The following is a 21,733-nucleotide window of genomic DNA, read 5'->3' on the forward strand; positions in this document are numbered from 1 at the left end:
CTTGTGCATGTTGGAGTACGCTTCAGCGGGCCTTAGCTCTGGATTCTGTGACCACCTTCTCACACTCTGAGATTGCGAGGCCCTCTGTCAATCCTTGCACTTTTTCAAAGTTGCACCTCTCCCATTGTTGTTCCTTCTGTTCTAGATTTTCCTTACCCCTCTCCATCTCTTGAGACAATGTCATTACCACCTGTTGCTGGTCATTCCACACTTCCATCATTTGGGTCTTCTCTTTATCTCGACGACTTAGCTACTCTTCTACGATCCTCCTACCTTGCTCAGCCATGGAGCAATGCTAGTAGGGTTTTGCGATCCTTTTTTATAGATCTTCAGTAGTTTGCACGTAGCTTTCTAGCTCGGCCCCCGGTGGAGCTTTCTTTCAGTCATGGCCATGGCCATTAGTGCCTCCACCTCCTGCCAAGCGTTCTTCAAGTCGTCTTGCAAGTTTCTTGTGGCTCTGTCTATGGCCTCTTCCTTCATTTCTAAAATGGATCCTATTTCTCTCTCTAGTCTTCCTTGCTCTTGCATTTCTGACCACAATTGGAATACCAGGGCATCCTTGTGTTCTTGGCATTGTTGTCCTAATACTTGGTCTCCTTCTTGCGGGCTCTCCCATAGTTCTGCATGCATAGCTTCCACTCATTCCATTCATTGCTAGAGCTCAATGCATTATTGGATGAGCAGCTTGTGGTGCCGCTGCTCCGCCACCAAGTCTTAGGCTTCATCCTCTAGTCTTTGCCTTAGGCGATCTCTGTTCTCTTGAGCCTCCTTTTCTTTAGCTTTGAGTTGCTCTTTCAATTTTTGAATTTCTTTCTGATGCTCGACGGCTTGTTGTGTCATCTCTAGCCATAGGGCCGCGATAGCTTCTCTTTTGGCCTCCATAACCGGAGTCTTCTTCTCTTCATTAGCCTTAGCTAGGCTAGGAGTTCAACCACATAGGCATCATAGTCCGCAGAGCAGAGGGCATCATTGGCGGTGTTATGGAGGTGGATGCTTGAAACCTTTTCCACTTTGGGTCTTGCGTGGACTCAGCATCCATTGCAACCAACCTTTTGGCTCTTGCCCTTGGCAACATTTCTTGTACTTTTGTGACCACGAACTGCATCATGGACATGAGCTGAGTGGTGTCCATGGTAGATGCTAGCTCTTGTGTGGTGGAGGTGGTGGTGGTGGTTTGAGGTGTGAGAGTTGAAGGGAGGGGATGCAACGGGGCCTTGCCCTTCCTCGCAACGGCTGGGGCTACGTAAGGGCTGCCACTTGGTACCCCTTCATGCCGTGGGCTCAAGGTGGCCATTCTTTGGGGCCGTGGATCTCCTCTACAAACCTATGCATGGCCTCTGCCATGTCTTCATCCTCTTTTCTCCTCAGCTCTTCTGTCTCTTTCTCGGCTCTTCTCTTTCTCTCATCTTTGGCCCTTTTGGACTCTTTTTGGGCCTTCCTCAACTCGGCCCATTCCTCCCTTGTCATTGTTTTTTTTGTCTCCTTCTGTAGCTTTGCTAAGGTTCCCTTCATCAATTAGGACATTGCAGTCGGCTCCCTTGTCAATCAGGACCTCAAGAGCGTGCGTGCATCGAGCAGTGGCCATGATCTGTAGGTATGCTGGTGCTATAACCTCTTCATCCTCGTCCTCTAGTTCAGTGATGGTGGCTACGTGAACATTGACAGGGGCTTCTAGCATAGGGGGTTCATGCTGTGGGTGTCTGAGAGGGTAGTACTTCTTTATGCAACTTCCATTAAAGAAGCCTATGCCCTCACCTTCAAGGGTTTCAAGTTCTACTTTGCTCGTCCTACTAATGGTGCGCACTCGGAAGGGTCCCAACCCTCGAAATTTCATTTTTTGCTTGTGGACCTTTACCAAGTAGAGCAAAACAAGGTCTCTTTGCTCAAAGCCACGTTGTTTGATATGCTTGTCAAACCACATCTTGCGTCGTGCTTTCTCACAAATTAGGGTGTGAGTGGCTAGGAGCCGAGTCTTAGTGAATCGTTCCAATTCCACAAGGCGGTTGGTCCAAGATTCCTTCCCTTCTCATCTCTCTTGCATTGCTACCCTCAGGCTAGGGAAAAATAATTCTAGTGGCAAATTTTCCTTAGTCCCATAGGTCATCCTAAATGGTGTCTGTCCCACATCCATTATATAGGTTGCCCAATAAGCCCATAATACTGCCATAGGTTTCTTGTCCCAGTCACTTCTCGAGGTAGCAACTATCTTCCTAAGGATGTTGACTAAGTTCTTGTTTCTGTATTTTGCTTGGCCATTAGCTTGAGGGTATTAGGGTGAGGATTTCCTATGGATGACTAAGAAGGTTGAGAGTAGGTGGGCAATCACCTCATTGATAGTGCGAACCTTGGTCTCTTACTAACACCATATTAGAGATTTTGGGAATTTCGCAAGTCCCACTTTGAATGAATGTCTTACTTTTATGAATGAAAGAGAGCACTATGTTTATGTTTATATTTAAAGGGCACTTTGTATGTTACAAATATGAGATCAGACATCTTGAGAGCTTAAATGATGAATGTAAGCTATGTGGCTGTTACGAGATCTGGATTTCACCTCTATCTTTTCTAGCATACTAACAAAATATGATGTTGTATGGTGGTGGAATTTGATCTTAATATTATTCAATACTAATCATACAAAAGAGTAATAGTGTGATTTGTAGTAATTGTATGGATTGAAATGGTCATAATCAATGCAATTTAACTCAAAATCAGAAATGAAGTAGGGAAAAGTTGAAAACCTGTTGTAATTAGTAGGTCAGTAATGTGTGCCAACGTAACAGAAATCACCCGTGAAGTAGGAGCAGGCACGGTGTGGACTAGCGATCATTCACTAGCTTGTTGAATTGCTGAAGCCTTGGAGCAAGATTTTTGATTTGAAGACGCACGTACTTTTGGTCATAATACCCTGATGCCCCCAAACCCCCATCAAGGACACTACCCCCAACCCCCTACTAGGGGTGTTGCCCGCATACCCCCACCAAGGGCCCTACTGCTTAAATCCCCCATTGGGAGCTTTGCCCCCAAATCCCTACAACCAGTGCTATCTTGAAACCCCAACTAGGGGCATTGCTCTCAAACCTCCACTGAGGAAGACATTACCCTCAAACTCTTACTAGGGGCATTTCTCTTAGACCAGCTCTTTCCCCCTCGCCCCTCCTTAAGAACCCACCATTGTGATATTGCCCCTATTTCCATAGCTAGAGATTTTTCCTACATACTCTCTATCCTATCCTACTAGAGATTCTACTCTCGAACTATCATTGAGGTGGGTTCAAAATCCTCAATGATATTACACATTACATATTAGATACATTTAATATACATAATCTTACAAAATATGATTTAATATATTTAAATTATATTTATTAATTATTAATAAATTAATTTAATATATATATTTTTAAATTATATTTTGATAATATATTCCATAATATGCACATAGTACGATATACTAATATAACATGATTTAGACTAATAGTGTAACTTAAAAATAAAATGTAATATGATACATTTTACTATTATCAACAAGTAGGTAGTATAAGATTTATAAATATTTAACAAAGATAAAAATTATCATTCCTTCTCAAATAGCTTCTAATTGATGCTAAAATTTTCTCAATATTTATAACTTTGTGTCATAGTGAATAAAATCTCCTATTCTTTAGAGGTCATTGTGGTTTCAACATTTAAGCACAAGGTCAAAGTTTCTCAAAAATATCTTTTTCCTTGTTGTCATGTGGAATACATGAAATAAAGGTTTTGATCATTTGATCAAATATTTTCCAATAGAGATCACATAAATTATTTATTTTTGTTGACATACAATAAAGGCTTTGAACATTTGGCTAAATCTTGTTCTATGGACATCACAAAAAATTATTATTCTTGCTATCATCTAGGTTAAATACATGTTTTGACCATATGGCTAAATCTTTTCTTGTGGATATCACAAAGAATTTTAATCCAAAGTCTTGTCTAAAATAGTTGCAATAGAGGTTTTGACCATCTGGCTAAATCCTTTTCCATAAAGATCACAATGAACTTTTATCCTTGTTATATTTATTTGGCTTGAGTTTTGACCATTTGGCTAAATATTTTTCTATGGAGACCACAATGAGCTTTTATCATTTTTGTCATGTGAAATACATACAACAAAGGTTTCAATCATTTGACTATGTTTTCCCCTATGGGGATCACAAATAATTTTTATATTTGCTATGGTATGGAATACATAGAATAGATTTTTGACCACGTGGCTAAATCTTTTCCTATAAACATTGTAAATAATTTTAATCATTGTTCTCGTGTTGAATAGATATAGTACAAGTTTTTAACATCTGCTATATCTTTTCCTAATGAGAACATACAATGAAGTTTTTGCTTACTCAAAGAGTAGCTACTAAAATAAAGTAAAATCAAGGCAACTAAAAATAATAGAAGAAACTTTTGTTATTTACTTTAGGGCAGCACAGTTCATGAGAAAGTTTGTTTTTGGCCATATGGTCAAATCTATCCCCTTCTTTGTGTACAATGTTTCCATTAATACTTTCTATTTTCGAAGTTGGACTCATTCTATCTAATGTTTAAATACTTTTTTTGTTTCAATGAAATTTGATACTTAATTGTATTTAGCAATTTCATCACTATTTTCTTCTTTCTGAGAGGTGACAACATACAAATGATAAAATCTTCATTTTCTCACTTGTATAGATATCATGAATAACGAATTTTATTTTGGAGAAACTGTGAATTTGCTAGTTGATCATGAGATTGTTGCACTTGGTAGAGTGCATGCAATACATCCAAATGAGACATGCCATGGAGAAACACTTTAAGATGGATATGTTTCAGTGGCTATTGATAAATGTTTAAATGTAGCAGGGTATTTGCCATCCCCAACAATTGATGCAACGAAGGTTCATGAAGCTGTAGGTGGTTTTGCAAAATGGGGAAAGAAAGATGTGGTGGTTGTTTCAAACTCAATAACAATTCATGACAAAGGAGATGATTACGAATCAGACCATGTCCTACCTTCTGAGGATATTGATGTGCTTAGCATTCGTGAAAGTTGGAGAGAACGTAGAGTGATGCTATGGACAGAAGGCAACACTGTGTGTGTTGGGACACGGGGTTATATTATTGGCTTTTCCATATGATGTGATAAACTTTGAATTGCTAGGAGAAGAGGATGTTGGTGTGGTGGTAGATAAAGCCCTTGATCAAACCACAGGAACATACATAGATGACAACCTCCACTGTGTCACTTTGGAAAGATGGCCTATTAAACAAGTCACATTTGATGATGGAACATCACTACTACAACAACAATCATACATGCAATTTGTCTCTACAAATGCTTGTGCCAAAAACATGGAAGATACCAATGAAGATTATGTTTCTGCCAAAAAATCAATTTTATTCAGAAGAGAACATATTGTATGGTCAATAGAAAGCCTCGAATTATTGCCCCTAAAGGTGCAAACTTGAGGACTTCTATGGACTCCATTTCACAAGTTTCCATGATTGATTGTTGCCAAGAAAAGTGTTGTCAATTTGCTGATAGAGAAGCAATGCAACAATTACGTAAATAATATTGGGGATTGCAATTTGAAGACCGCACAAACTATGTTTATGACAAGTTTGAATCATCATGCAGGATTGATTACTTGGGAACAAGGAAGTACAGCTTTATCTTCAATGGACAAGTGGTATGTGGAAGGGCATGGTATGAGATTCATGGAATCCCAAAGACATATTTTTACAGGTACAACACACAATTTGAGCATGGCGTGAGGAGGGAAATGCATGGAAACAAGGGGGTAATAAGAGCAGCTTGGGATCACACAGAGATGGGAAGAGCCATCCTTAGAGACTTTGTTAATAAGAATGCAGAGTAAATGCCACACAAGAGTATAACAATGCAAGATGGATTAAGGGAGACACAATTGGTCATCCCAGATGTTTATAAGCAGGTAGATATATGGGCAGAAGTGAATACAACATTGAGTGGTATTGGATGTAAGCAAATGTCCTTGCCCACCTTCAATCGTATTTGGAACACAGAGTTCAAGCATGTAACCTTAGCAAAGACAAGTGAGTTCTCCAAATATAGTATTTTCTCAGAGATCCAAGAGCAACTTGCAGCAACAAAGTGTCTTCAAGAGCAAAATGTGCTTCTTAAAGAAGCGTCAATGTCACACGCTACAACAACAAAGTTGTTGGAACATATACTACAGTTGGCGCTTGGCCTCAGCATTAGATCCAGATAAAAACTTGTGCATCATACATGATAAAATGGACTAGCAAAAGACAGCTATCCCTAGGTCAAGGCTTCGATCAAAAGAGACTGAAAGATCTACTCAACTACCAGTTTCTTTAACAGGCATGATTACACATGGACATGGAGAAGGTAGATATGGACATTTCTCACTTGATCTATGGCCTCATGATCCTAACTTCACAATTTCCTCATTATCATTGTGCTTTAGGAACTTGGAGTGACTACATAGGCATGCAAATGGCGATCTACAAGTAGATGGAATGCCAAGATCAACCTCTGTGCTAGTAAATGCCCTCAACTCGGAAAAAGCACTAGACCACCATCAAGGTATTGCACAAAATAAATCATGCATGCAAGATAATACACCATAGGATGATCGTCATCATTTCAAATGATTGCTAGAGAACTTACTTCTACAACTTGATAATTGTGGGTCAGAAAACAAAAATTGCTATCTCTTTGCATATCTATATTTTCTTGTTGCACGAGGAACATTCAAGATGATCCAGCTTGGGTTTCTAATGGTGGGTCATACACATGAAGACATCGATGCAATGTTCAACAAATTTTCAGAGAAGCTAAGGACGAGCATGACCTTCACTTTTCCTCATCTTATGCAACATTTTCAATCATGCGAGATGACTAGTCCTACACCTTTCTTATTGACACATGTGCCTGACTTTAAGAGATACATTGAGGGATACTTGTGTGATTCGAAAGATACACTTGTTGGTCACTCAAAACCTCTTCAATTTTGGTTTTATATGCAAGGAGATACACCTGTCATGCAATACAAGATGCATCCAAAGTCCCCAGACTGGTTACCAAGAGAAGGTGGCATTGAATTATGGAAGAGAGACCTTGCAGGAAAGCCTACTCTTCCAAAGGGTGTTCCAATGTTGCTGCCCATGTTTGAGTACGTTAAGGATCATCAAGAAGTAGTAAGTGGAGTTAAAGATTATCTGAAGTATTGGGAAAGATGGTCAAATGTACAAGGACCTGAAGCAGAGTTCACAAAGTTTATAACACCAATGATTGATTATTGGAAACATATGATCTACGCTCTTCAAACTCCAAATGTCCAAGAAGATTTATTTTTCATAGATTTTTTGCCAAGAACACAAAGTGATGTAACCAATATAGATGTAGATAATGCAGATGACTTCATTGGATTGGAAGAGTCGAATGATCACAATTGTGGTCCTCTGAGCAAACGACCCAAACATGCATTTGAACCAATGCTTGATGTTAAGAAAGATGACTATTTAGTATTTTTAGAAAAGGCCTTGAAACCTGTTTTCTTGTGATGAATGATTTTCTATATTTATGTGCACTTGAAATTATTTTCTAAAAATAAAAAATAGTGAAAATTACTCTAAAATGGTTCAAAATTGACATATATGAATTTTTACAAAAAAAAATTGATCCAATATGACTTATAATATTTTTTTGATAAAGGCTATGTCTTTAGAAATTTACTGAAAAAATTTCATAATATTTAAAGACTTTTTAATATTCATAAAATTTAAAAAAGTATTATTTTTAAAGAAAAATCATAGTTTTCATTTAAATAAAATGTGTTATTTATCAATGAAAATTATGGATTCCTAGCGAGAGATTGAAAAGATAGTTTCTGAGTTGTTGGTGAGTTTTTGTAAGGATTAAAAGGAAAGAAATAACAATTTAATAATGTTTTACTTAAAGAAATGCTTGCATAAAGATATGGTGTTTGTGTTTTGATAAATAGAGATTATCCGTGGTGTGGAAATTTGTAAAATATGGGAGAGTAAGAATAATAAGCTGAATAATACTTTGTAATAATTACTAATGTCAGATTTGAGCTACAATATTTGGTTTAAATTAAAAGCAACATAAAAATTAATAATTTAATGATTAGATGGCATGTGATGAAGTCTCAGCGTCTATATGAAATATCTACATTTTATTTACATTTAGAGAAATTAGATGATTGAAAGAATTACGAGTGGAAAGTCACTAGGACTAACTAATAAATTAAAGGAAAATATGGGGATTTAAAATAAACTATGTATGTGTTTACATTAGAGTGCAGAGAGTACTTGTTTTTATCCTAATTGGTATTTAGTAAAGAAGAAGAAAGAAAGGACGTTATTCTCGCAAAACGAATTAATTATCTAAACACTAAAAGCAACGATGAATTGCAATACGGAGAGGGGAAACGTTGTAAGGAATTAAAATTATGGGTTTATGGTGCGTTAGAAAATTTGTTTTGAATGTTTGCTATCACTTAAATAAATAAAAAGAATTAATTTTAATCAATTGGAGAAGAGAAATATAAAAAGGAATTTAAATAGGGATATTCAAATAGATCCAAGGGATCTATACCTTGAAACAAATTTCTTAAAGTCAAACATCAAAACTTCCTGGATAAACCGCCACTAGTATGGCAGGAGAAATTTATGAGGAGCCGCTTCTGAAAGATGGAGGGAAACTGTAGTTATCCTAGGTTTAGCGTTTTAGTGCCCAATATAAAGACCTAACTTTAAAAGTTTAAAAGCAACGAAGTGTGAGATTAAGTATGTTTACTGGAGTTTAGATATCTATAGTGGGACTACTACAAACAAACGTCTTAAATATTATGGAAGGCTAAACTGAATTAGTATAATTAGTAGCAAAAATTACCTATTTAGTGCAACAACTTTTAGGAGTTCGCTTGCCGACCTGGTTAAAACTGGCTTGGTCTTTGGCCAGTCACCTTCTCGTATGGAGTCTTTTTCTTTGACTTCTTGGCCCCTCCACAGCTAGATTGTGCTTCCTGCTCTTTTTCTTTGTCACTCACCATTCTCTCACTAGATTGTTCTTATTCCTGGTGGAGAGGGGACGTGTCTGGTGTTTTGTCAACTCCCTCATCTTCTTGTGCTTCCCCCAATGCCTCTTTGATGATGGTCATCAAGACCCCTCCAAACCCAATGGTCGAGGCCTTATACGACGATTTCCTCCTTGCCTTGGAGACCGAGGACTCTTTGCATGCAGGTCTTCCACCTGTGTGACCAATGCTTTTGCTAAATTTTCTATTGTCTTTTGCACAAAGCCGTTAGGTTTAGTTCGTCCAAGGATTTTGTTGCAATGCTTTCCAACATAGATACGTTGATTCGGTTCATCAGTGCATTGTACCTATGACTAGAGAACAAGGCATAATATGGTAGACACCGCTATTTCAATGTGTCGTTTGTTAGTTGGGATTCTCTTATAAGACTCTACACATGAGTAACGTAGTCCTTGATGTCCTCTTTGTCCCTCTGCTTGACATTCATCAACCTCACTATAAGATTATATGAATACCTACTAGCCTTGAAGAATCTCTTGATGAAGAGACTCTTGAGGTTATTGAAATTGTTGCACTTCTTAGTGTCTAAGTTGGTGTACCACATCCTACCCTTATTGCCCAAGCATAGGCCAAAATCTTGTGAGCACTGAGCGAGATTGGTGAGGCCGTTAGCCTCCAAACCTTCTCAAACTGCTTAGAAAACTATATGGGTCTTTGCTCGTATGGTATTTGTCTAGCTATTTCATAACTACGAGGATTTTTTATTGGCTCTTAGAGCCCTAGGTAACTCCTAATCCTACAAGAAATAATGTTGCTAGTGGTGATACGCTTTGTTCTACCAACATGTTGTCTATTAGTCACTTTGTAAGAAGCTTGCTCAATGTCAAATCCACATATAGTGCTCTTTCCCTCTCTACGTTTGGTCCTATTCGATTTCTATTTGCTAGGGTTGTGCTTCTTCCATTTCTATGTGTCCTGAGGCAATCTCCTAGTCTATTGTTGCTCGTTGTATGCCACTATGCTTTGCAAAGCTTTCCCCCCTACCTTTCTTTCCTCCTTGAGGTCCGCTATGATGTCTTCTAATGGTCTACCATGGTGGTCCAACTTGGTTTGTATGTCATATTTATTCACCATCAGTTGGATTTCGACTAGGAAATCCCCTAGGTCAAAGCTCTTCATTTTCGTGGTTTATACTAGTTTTTGCTATATCTATAGTCTCTTGTTCCACCAAGTTGTCGTTGAGGTTGATCAAGTTGGGTGGCGTCGCGCTCCTAATGGTGTCAATTCCTTCTATGTGTCTGACTTTTCATTTTGCACTTCTCACTTTGTCCTTCCAATTGGGGCTCTTGATCATCTGTCTAGGTTTGAGGGTCGTCTCCTAGTGGTGGGTTCATTTAAGTGTGTTCCTTCTTATTTATAGACAATCCTCAATTTATGTTCATTGTGTGTGTGTATGGTGCTCTTTTCCATACACTATGTAAAATCAGGCTTTTCGTTTTTTCAAGTGCATTTCAAGTGTTAAAAACAATGTGGGTGAGAGCATGAGATAGTAAATGCAAATTTTGCACTTTCTTCTATGTTCTCAGCCGAATAGGGCTTTAGGCTCGGCCACCATTGGCCACTCTCACTGGTCTCTAAAGTCTGTGCTATGTTATTCAGCTTGGTCAGGGTCAATTGGAGCCTGCATGTCAGTTTATGGCTCTAAGAGGGGCTAAAAGCTAAGATGACTCTCAATGGTTGTGTCTAGCTATTCGACTGTGATTTCTAAGGCAATTGTGACTCTAAGGATTTTGGATTCTTCCCGTATTGTGGAGGTGTTCTGCTTAGTCCGAGATGTGCTAAATTTGTCATTTTTTTCCTGTCATATTTTTTGTTTGATTTTGCAATGTCCAATCCCCAAAATCGGACATCCAATTTTCAATCGTCCAATTTTCGCACGTCTAATTTAGGCATTTGATTATGATGCATCCAATTTGGATTGGTTTGATTATCATTTTTTCGATTCTTATGATTTGATCTCAAGTTCTTTTAATTTTCATGATCCGTGTGTCCAATTCTGAGAGTGATCAGAGTGACCAATGGCCGAGCATTCAAATCCGATTTTCGGGGTGTCTCGATTGTAGGCCGTCCGATTGTCGAATTGAACAAGCTGAGGTAGTCCAGGTGTTTGATTGCCCAGAATCGAATGTTCAAGTGTGCGATTCTAAGAATCAGACCCTACAAGCCCTGCCTGATTCCAACGGCACCGTGAAGGCTTTGACAACAAAAAACCAATTCAAAGCAATGATTTTGGCCACGCAAGCATGCAATGAGCTCCAGGATACAAGAATGGACACATAGGAAGGTTTCTATATACTTGGTATGCACAAAAAACGCTTGTGGAAGATGATTGATCTGCCTGAAGCTCAAGGTCTCTCTCTCTCAAGCTCTCTCTCTCTCTCTCTCTTCTGAAGTGAAAATGAGCTTTCTTCTTGATCTTTGGGGTCTTAAACCCTTGTCCCCTCAGCCTTGATCTCTCCAATCACTCTCCTTGTGGCATTAACACGTTTAAGCACTCTTTTTTCCCATTTTTTCATTGTTTGTGCCCTGTTTGGGCCTGTTCTACAACAATTACCCTAAAGCTTTTTGCTTCGATCTCTCGATCCTATCCTACTCTGTTGAGATATTTGCAATCACACCTACTTTAGTCCCTTTGTATAGGACAGCTAGGCTATGAAGAGAGACAAAATCCCATATGCACAGTGAATGTTAAGTGCTACCAAAGAACTCTATATAATGTTGTACTTGACTATCACTTTCATATAAGATGAATACAATATCATGATGCTTTCCTCTTTCAGCTAGTGTCATTATCATTGTCTGTCTAATACACAAGAATGTCTTTATGAGTTCAAGTCTCAATCTTGAAACCTAATTCACTTGTGTAATAGTTGTCTCTTCTTTGTCTATGTCATCATGAGTTCGGTCTCTACCTTCCAACCTCCATAGCTTTGCCATGCTCTAGATCCGCATCTTTGACATGGTATCAGAGCTCAGCTGAGCATGGCTTAGCTCTCCTCTACTCTCTGTCAACTCATCTTAACCTCGGGTCAGCTCATGGCTCCATTTCTCACCTCCATCTCTACTTGACCTTCCTTGGCGGCCATAGCCAACCAGCACCTTGCCTACTTCAAGCTCTTGGATCTCTCTCCAGAAGTCATATCTCAACTTGCTCTCTTCTGGACATTTGTTCCTTGACTGCCAAGGCTTCTTTGTATCACTTAAGAGCTCGACATTGGCCACTCCATAACTCAGCATTGACAATTTTCTCAATCTCTGCCCCTATGTCTGCCATAGCCAAACTGGACTTGTAGTACTTGGAGCCTCCATATCTTTTTCTACAGTCCTTATCTCTTCACGTTTTCTTCTGAGAATATATTCTGCACTCCTAGATGCAACTAGCCAGCATGAAAAGCACCAACATTGTGCATCATACAGCTCCTCATTGTTGATCTCCCCAAACTGGTGTAGTTTTTCATAGATGTCTAAATGACCTGCTCTAGCTCGGCATAGGGGCGGCCATTGAAGGGGCTTTTATGGGGCTTTAGTAGACCATATAGTGGGCCAACTCCAGCTAAGAGGGCTCTTAAAATTTTTACCTCTACGAGCTGCTACAGTGGAAAAAACAATCCGGTCTAGGAACCCCAAACTCAGGCAACCATAGCTTTGAGCTTCAAGCTCAAAAATTCATCAGTTTCTCTCTCCTTAGGACTCAACAAAGCCCTTGCCACTCTGATTTGGTCAACTTTCCCATCAAATCATCAAGGAGGGGAGATCTTGAACAATTGGAAGAATTGAAGACCAAGCCACCATAGCCACTTAAATTCAAGCTTCTTCCTTCACTTCAAGATCTTACTTCTTCTCAATCAACTAAAGCATTTGTTACTCAGATATATTGTCCCAGCATCAAATCAAGGAGGGGAAGAACCTGGAAATATTGAAAAAGGATCAAAGACCCCAAACAAAGAAGATTCAAGCTCAACATCAACAAAAACATAGTCTTCGCATAGTGTGTTTTCACACTGTCATTACTTGTGTCTCTTGACACATTGTAATTTGCTCTTTCACTTGTAAAATCTGAGAATCTTGGAACTGATTTGCTGATGCTCAAGCTTTTCAGCATGGGAAAAGACTCACGGACAACTCCGTTCAAGGGAGTTGGGTTTCACACCTGGCAAACCCACATCAAGCTCATGTTGATGAAGAAGGGTATCTTGGCCATCACAAATGGCAAAGAGAAGAAACCTCAGGATGCAGATCTTGCAGCTACTTGGCAAAAGAATGATGACAGAGCCTAGGCCATCATCAAACTGGAGTTAGATGACAACTATATCCACCATGTGGATAACTGTGAGACCTCACAGGATACATGGAAGAGACTTGACACCTTTTTTGGTGCACAATTTAAATCATCAAAGTACGGTCTCGTGATAGAGTTTTTCAGGCTTGAAATGAGGTCCAACACATCACTTGCCACACATCTAAATTACATGGAAGGACTTCTAACCCAACTTGCAGGAATCAACATTAAAATGGAAGAAGATGTTTGCATCGGTGTTCTACTTAGGAGTTTGCCTCCTGAATATAATAATGTATCAACAACTTTAATCAACATGTCAAATATTGAACTTGTTGATTTCCAGGCATCACTGTTAGAAGAGGAAAAGAAGCTAAATTCTAAGGAAAAACCAAGTACCTCTAGAGATGAGAATGCATTATATGTTGGCAACACGTACAAAGGCAAGAAGGGTCAGCTATTCTATGAATTCTGCAAAAGGACCATACACATCAAGAAGTTCCGCCATGCAAGAAAGAGGTCCCAAAAGGCCTATCTAGTTGCAGTCCAAGAAGAAGAAGAAGAAAATGGAGCAAAGGAAGAAGAAGTAGAAGAAGACCACTGGGAGAAGGACAAACCTCATCAGTCCTTCTATTCAGATAGAATTTTTTAGTTTTGTGTTTCCTAGTCCTAATGTCTCAAACATAAACTTGTAAAACTCCTTAGTTATCCTTGTACGACAGCCTCTGTACACTTTGTAAGGCCCCTGCTACAGCCTCTGGATGTCCATCATGTTTGTGGTACCCACACTTAGCCTTTTCTACAACAGCCTCTAGTGTTTTGCCATGTTTATGGTGTGCCCACACTTTGCAGGTGTTGCTTTTACTAAAGCCTCTACATACTTTGTACTTTTGGTTGTGATTGAGGAGGGGTGTTGAGATATTTGCAATCACACCTACTTTAGTCCCTTTGTATAGGACAACTAGGCTAGGAAGATAGAGTCCATTCTATGAAGAGAGACAAAATCCCATATGCACAGTGGATATTAAGTGCTACCAAAGAACTCTATATAATGTTGTACTTGACTATCACTTTCATATAAGATGAATACAATATCATGATGCTTTTCTCTTTCAGTTAGTGTCATTATCATTGTCTGTCTAATACAAAAGAATGTCTTTATGAGTTCAAATCTCAATCTTGAAACCTAATTCACTTGTGTAACAGTTGTCTCTTCTTTGTCTATGTCATCATGAGTTTGGTCTTGTCAAGATTGTGGGAGAGAAGGAAGGAGTCTCACTTGTAGCTTTCTTGCTTACACAATGGGGGAATACACACAGAGGTGGAGGCTGAAAACAATTTTCCTCTTCTTAGTTGTGTAAGCCAAAAAGAACTCAAGTACATAGAAATAGAAGAACCCTATATATGGGTCTCAAAACCAAACTCAACTAACTAAGGTGGCATACTAACCGAGCCACAAACTAGAGTAGATAAGGATAGCTATCATCTAGCTATTATTCATGGGCGGTGTACCAACCGCATCTGCAAAAACTGACAAGTCGGTGACATAAATGCACAACGGTCACCCTGGCATATCACGAGTGGAGCTCGATATCTCAACACTCCCCCTCGAGCTCAATCCCAATTCCTGCCCACCAACCAGGTCTCTAAACTTACGTAGCTTCTTTGCACCCAATGCCTTCGTGAATATGTCAGCTACCTGATCCTCTGTGCTGACATAAACTAGATTAATAAGACCTAGTAAAACCCTCTCCCGCACATAGTGATAATGCACCTCAATGTGCTTTGTTCTAGCATGATAGACTGGGTTTTTGCCAAGTGTATACTACTCATGTTGTCACAATAAATGACAACTGGCCCATCTGTAGGCTGATGCATATCATAAAGTAGCTTATGCAACCAAGCTACCTCACATGCAGCCATTGCTGCACCCCTGTACTCAGCCTCTGTGCTCGACAAGGCAACTATAGGTTGTTTCTTGCTGCTCCAAGTGACTACAACACTCCCAAAAGAGAACACATATCCACTGGTAGATCGTCAATCAGAAATACTACCAGCCCAATCAGCATTAGTGTATCCATGCAATTGTATCTGAACCCCAGTCTCATAAAATAGTCCATATTGCAATGTGGACTTCACATATCTGAGTATGCGTCTAGCCGCATCCAAATGTGGTTTCCTTGGAGCCTGCATAAACTGACTTACCAATCCAACAACATAGCTCAAATCTGGCCTGGTAATAGTCATATAAATCAAACTTTCTACTATGTGTCTGTACATAGTAGGGTCTTCCAGAAGCTCAACTGCATCTGCGCTCAGCTTCACATTCTGCTCCAAAGGAACTGAAATAGGTTTACAGCCTGTCATCCCATATTTGGACAGCATGTCCAATCCATACTGCCTCTACAAGAGCTATATCCCACTTGGTGATCTAATCACCTCAATGCCCAAGAAATAACGCAGCTCTCCCAAATCCTTCATCTCAACCTTCCGCTTCAATAGCATTTTCACATGAAGGATATCTTCATCACTGTCACTTGTCATAATCAAATCATCAACATAAATGACAAGTAGCATAATATCTTTCTCTGTTTTTCTCACATAAAGTGAGAAATCTGCCTTGGAAATCTGAAAGCCAATAGTAACAAGATACTGTCCTATCTTGTTAGACCATGCTCTAGGTGCTTGCTTCAAGCCATACAATGCTTTCTTCAACCTGCAAACAAACTCAGGATGAATAGCATGCACATAACCTGGTGGCTGCTCCATATAGATCTTTTCTTGCAAATCACCATGCAAGAAGGCATTCTTTACATCCATCTGATGTAAAGACCATTCCTTTGATGCAACCATAGCAATGACTGCTCTTACGGTTTCCATCCTTGCAACCAGACTGAATGTTTCTTCATAATCAATGCCATATTTTTGTGCATACCCCTTGACTACTAATCTTGCCTTGTATCTATTCACAGAACCATCTGCATTGTGCTTCACCTTATAAACCCACTTACAACCAATTGCATTCTTATCTTTAGGCAAAGGTACCAATTCCCATGTAGCATTTGCTTCCAAGGCATCCATTTCTTCATCCATGGCTTTCTCCCATTTTTCTTTTCCCATGGCTTGCTCAAAAGAAGTGGGTTCTGGTTCCTGTATCACTTTGACCATATAGGCATAGTCAATGGCTGTAAATCCATCATATTTCAACCTATCCACAGGATACCTAGCTCTGGTAGACCTGCGCAAATTAGGTTCAGTCCCAGGTGCTCTCAAAACATCCCTGGTCTTCCTTACTCCAGGTGTAACAATAGAAGGAATACCCAACTCATCATCAATGCTCTGTTCTGAGCCACTGGATTCTCCATCCACATAAGAGTGACCTGCATTCACATCAAACATGGGCTGATCTACCTTCTCTTTTCCTTTTCGTGATACCTGAATACCACTATCTACATTGCTTTGAGAAGATTCTCCTGATCTCAATCTGCTTATTCATGGCGAAGAATGTGAACCACTGCTAGAGGACGCTCCAGGTCCACTAATATTTTGTGATGCACTTCTCAGCTTTTGGATCCAACTTGGATCTCAACTCATCTAGCACATGAACATAGGCAATGCAACCAAAAATCTTCAAATGAGAAATATTTGGTTTCCTACCAGTATACCTCTCCTCTGGAGTCATCCCATGTATTGCTGCAGTGGAAGTCCTGTTCATTATGTAGACTACTGTAGTAACTACTTTAGCCCACCAGTAAAAATATGGCAAGTCTTTTTCGTTGAGCATGGCACAAGATACCTCTCCAATATGATTGTTTTTCCTTTCTGAAATTCCATTTTATAGTGGAGTACGACTACATGAATATTGCTGCTTTATGCTATGCTCCTGCAAGAACCTTGCAAACTCATTTGAGAGGTACTCTCCCCCTCCATCTGACCTTAGGCATTTTATTTGCAGGCCTGTTTCTTTTTCAACCATAGCTTTAAGAGTTTTGAAATGCCCAAAAACTTCACTTTTCTTTTTCATAAAATACACCCAAAATTTTCTGCTATAGTCATCAATAAAAGTGACAAAAGAATGACAACCTCTAAGAGATGCAGCTTTAGTAGTCCACACATCAGAGTTGATTAATTCCAATGGCTTCTTACTCTCTTGAACATATCTAGGAAATGGTTTCCTTGACTGTTTTCCAAATTGACAGGCTTTAAATACCTTATGTATTTCTGTAACCTTGAATTTAGGCAATCCTGCAACAATATTTTGGGCCTACATTGATTTAAGTCGCTGTACATTAACATGACCAATGCGTTTATGCTAGATATCAATATTTGCAACTACACCGGTCCCATGTGCAAACATTGTTGCACTCAATTCAGGCATGTCTGCATTCAACGTAAACATTCTTCCCTTCTTCTTTCCTTTTGCTATCAAGCGACCTTTATTTTTCATATCCTCAACAAAGCATCCATGAGGATTAAATCTGACCTGGAAGCCCTGCTCAACCATTTGACCAATAGAAACCTGATTCTTGGTGATATTCGGGACATGAAATACATCGGACAGGTATTTCTTTTTCCCATCCTGCATAGACAAAGAAATTTTTCCAATCTGCACAATAGGATATGCAGTATCATCACAGTCTCCACAAATCCTAGTTTTTCCATTTTCCTTGCATCCTCCATCCATTTTGCATGACCTGTCATGTGGTTTGATGCACCTGAGTCAACATACCATACATCGTTGCTTTCTTCTGCACTTGTCACATAATTGTTCATGTGCTGCACCATAAACAAATGCTCATTTCTGTCATCACCCTGTCTACTAGAAGATGCATAATTCCCTTGTTGCAATTTCCCATTCATGATGTCATTCTGCTTTTTATAGCAGTCTTTAGCCATATGACCCATTTTACCACAGTAGTAGCATTCAACATTGCTGTTTGCATTTTGGCCTCTTTGCCATCCACCACGACCTCTTTGGCTCCCCCCTGCCTCTAGAGTTACCACGTCCTCCTCCATAGGACTAGTTTTCTTGAGTTTGTTGCATATTCTGATTTCTACCACGGCCTCCAGATCGGCCTCCTCTACCTCTGCCTCTACCTCTTCCAGCATTTGAGTAGAAGACAACTTCTTTTGAAGTTCCTCCTAAAGAAGATGCACCACCATTTCTCTGCTCCTCAGAAATTAGAAGAGCAATCAACTCCTCAAAATCACGAAATCTTTCACGGACGGAAATGGATGTTTGGAACTGTGTAGAATCCTTTCCTAGACCATTCAAGGTCACAGAAACTAAATCATCATCTTCCATTCGCGACCCAATGGAAGCAAGTGCATCTGCAATCTTCTTCACCTTCATGTGGTAGTCATTGATGCTCATATTTTCTCTTTGCACATTGTGCAACTCTTGCTTGAGCTGCATTTTCCTAGCTTGCATATTTGTGCTATACATTTTTGACAAAGTATCCCATGCCTCCTTTGGCATACTTACATCTTGAATATGCACAATCATAGAGTCTGAAATGCTGATAGACAGCCAATACATAACTTTCCTGGCTCTCTCATGCCATGCTTTAAATGCCTGCATTTGCTGTTGATTGGGAACATCAGGAAGAACTGGTTCTTCTTCATTTCCTGCAAACAAATTTCCAATATCATTTTCCCATAAGGAAATTCGTCATTCTAAACTTCCATGCTTGGAAGTTGTTCTTGTCAAGCTTTTTAGTTACAATCTGTGAAAGAGAATTAGACGCCATTACAGAACACTGCAAAAACTTCTGGCACTGCAAGAAACATAACTTCACCGTCACAAGGGCAAATCTGCAAAACTAGCGAAAGTGGTATTTGACCACACAGTCACTTCCTAGTGAAGATTTTGCATAAATAGAAAACAAGGATGATTTTGTAACTCCCAATGTCTCTGCACACAAGCATACGATGCAATTTCTGTGGTAACTTTTCACCAACCTGTAGAACAGTGGTCGCACAGCATAAAATAGGGCATTTTCTTGAGTGCGTGTAGAAAACTTCCGCCTCCAAAACAAGCCCCGATATGGCCTCAAATAAAAAAAACAGAGCAACCAAGGGCTAAAGACCTTTCCCGCAGCATATACTGCCCTCTTGCTACACCGCGAAGGGTGTCTCAATCTAAGACAATGCACTCTTGCACTTTCCAGCTGTGCTACCTGCAGAGACTTGCTCCCAAGACAAAAAAATGAAAGCAATACTGGTCCTCTTACCAGAACACCGCGAACTTGGCTTGCTTTCTTGAGCTCCTTACCATGAACAAGTCTCTGATACCATGTCAAGATTGTGGGAGAGAATGAAGGAGTCTCACTTGTAGCTTTCTTGCTTACACAATGGGGGAATACACACAGAGGTGGAGGCTAAAAATAGTTTTCCTCTTCTTAGTTATGTAAGCCAAAAAGAACTCAAGTACATAGAAATAGAAGAACCCTATATATGGGTCTCAAAACCAAACTCAACTAACTAAGGTGGCATACTAGCTGAGCCACGAACTAGAGTAGATAAGGATAGCTGTCATCTAGCTATTATTCATGGGCGGTGTACCAACCGCATCTGCAACTGACAAGTCGGTGACATGAATGCACAACGGTCACCCTCGCATATCACGAGTGGATCTCGATATCTCAACAGGTCTCTACCTTCCAATCTCCATAGCTTTGCCATGCTCTAGATCCGCATCATTGACATACTCTAAATGCAACAAAAATCAAAACCCAACTACGGAAATGATTTATCCCACTTGCCTACTCATCAAAAACCCAAAATATTTTTTTGTTTTGAAGATAAAAGACCCCAAATCTCCTACCAATATCAAGCACCGGTTCGAAACCATACTTTGATTCTTGATTTGAGGCGCGCAAGTGCTCAAGCTTGAATCCATTGGTCCCGACAAATGGAATCTAAATTAAGTGGGAGCTCAAGCTCATCTACCAAGACCCATAGACCACTTATTGCTTCAAGCATTTCAAGAGAGCAAAATTGGCTATCTCTCACCTAGCCGAAGTGCCTTCGATTCCATGGGGGTGTAGTGAGCTTACCTTGATGCCCAAAAAAGTAGCCTCCTCCCTCAAGAAAACTGGTAGCTTCATGATATGAGATGTGAGCTCAAGCAACCTTAATCCTCCACATCCAAGCTCCATCCTCCATAGTTGCACACGAGACAAGAGAAGAGAAAGAATAGAAGAACAAGAGAGGAGATAATGGAGAGCTTCTTCTTCAAGATCCCTCACCCTCACACATAGACACTCCCTCACACTCTCCCCTCTCTCAAGCACACACAAGCAAGAAAGAAGGAGAGAAGAAGAGAAGAAGAAGAGACCACTTTAGTCACACACCAAGGAATGAGACTCTCATTCACTTTTTGAGTTTATATACAAGCCCTTAATCCCTTGGGCACCCATCCTCTTTTTACATGATTGGGCATCTTGCCAAGGTCCTCATTACCTATTCCCTTCTAGTTGCCTTATCCCTTCACCTATGTCTGTCTAGAATTTACAATTTGCACATGAGGGAGCCTAGTACTCTTTTACAAAATTTTAGTGGCACCTTTGCATTTTAAGATGTGCCTTTGTCTTCAACTTGGCCTTTGAGGTCGCCCTTGCACTTTGGCCTTTCTTCTCTTATTCCTTTGGCTAGCTGCCTTTTTTGCATTATTTCATATTTTTGAATTTTCTTTTTCATGTCTTGCATATTGGGGTTAAAGTAATCTCAAGAAAATACGTCATTGTAGCCACCAATTATCTTACAAAGTGGGTTGAAGCATGAGAAATGAGGAAGAATGATGCAAGGACCACTACTAAATTTCTTTGGGAGCAAGTTATTTCTTGATTTGGCTACCCCATTGAATTAGTTAGCGATCAAGGTACACACTTCATCAATGAGGTGATTAAGCATATGTTGTCTACTTTTCTGGTTATCAATTGGAAATTGTTACAATACTATCCCTAAGCCAATGGTCAAGTAGAAGCAACAAACAAAATCTTGGTCAATGCACAGACAAAAATTATCTCTGCTTCGTGAAGTGATTGGGACAATAAGTGGGTAGCAACCCTATGGGCATATCACATTGCCTACAATGGTTATCAGACAAATGCCATTGAAGCTAATATATAGAACATAAGCGATCTTACTGATTGAATTCTTTGTTCTGAGTCTATAGATAGCTATGCAAGAGAGATGGAAAGGTTAGAAGGCCTGAACTGACCATTTAATTGAACTAAAAAGGTTATCTAAAACTCAACTTATCATCATGCACACCCTTATTTGTGAAAAGGCACAAAGAAAGTTA

This window comes from Lygodium microphyllum, chromosome 13, assembly GCF_053477565.2.
Source record: "Lygodium microphyllum isolate KBCC chromosome 13, Lygodium_microphyllum_v1.1.10, whole genome shotgun sequence".
Lineage (NCBI taxonomy): Eukaryota > Viridiplantae > Streptophyta > Polypodiopsida > Schizaeales > Lygodiaceae > Lygodium > Lygodium microphyllum.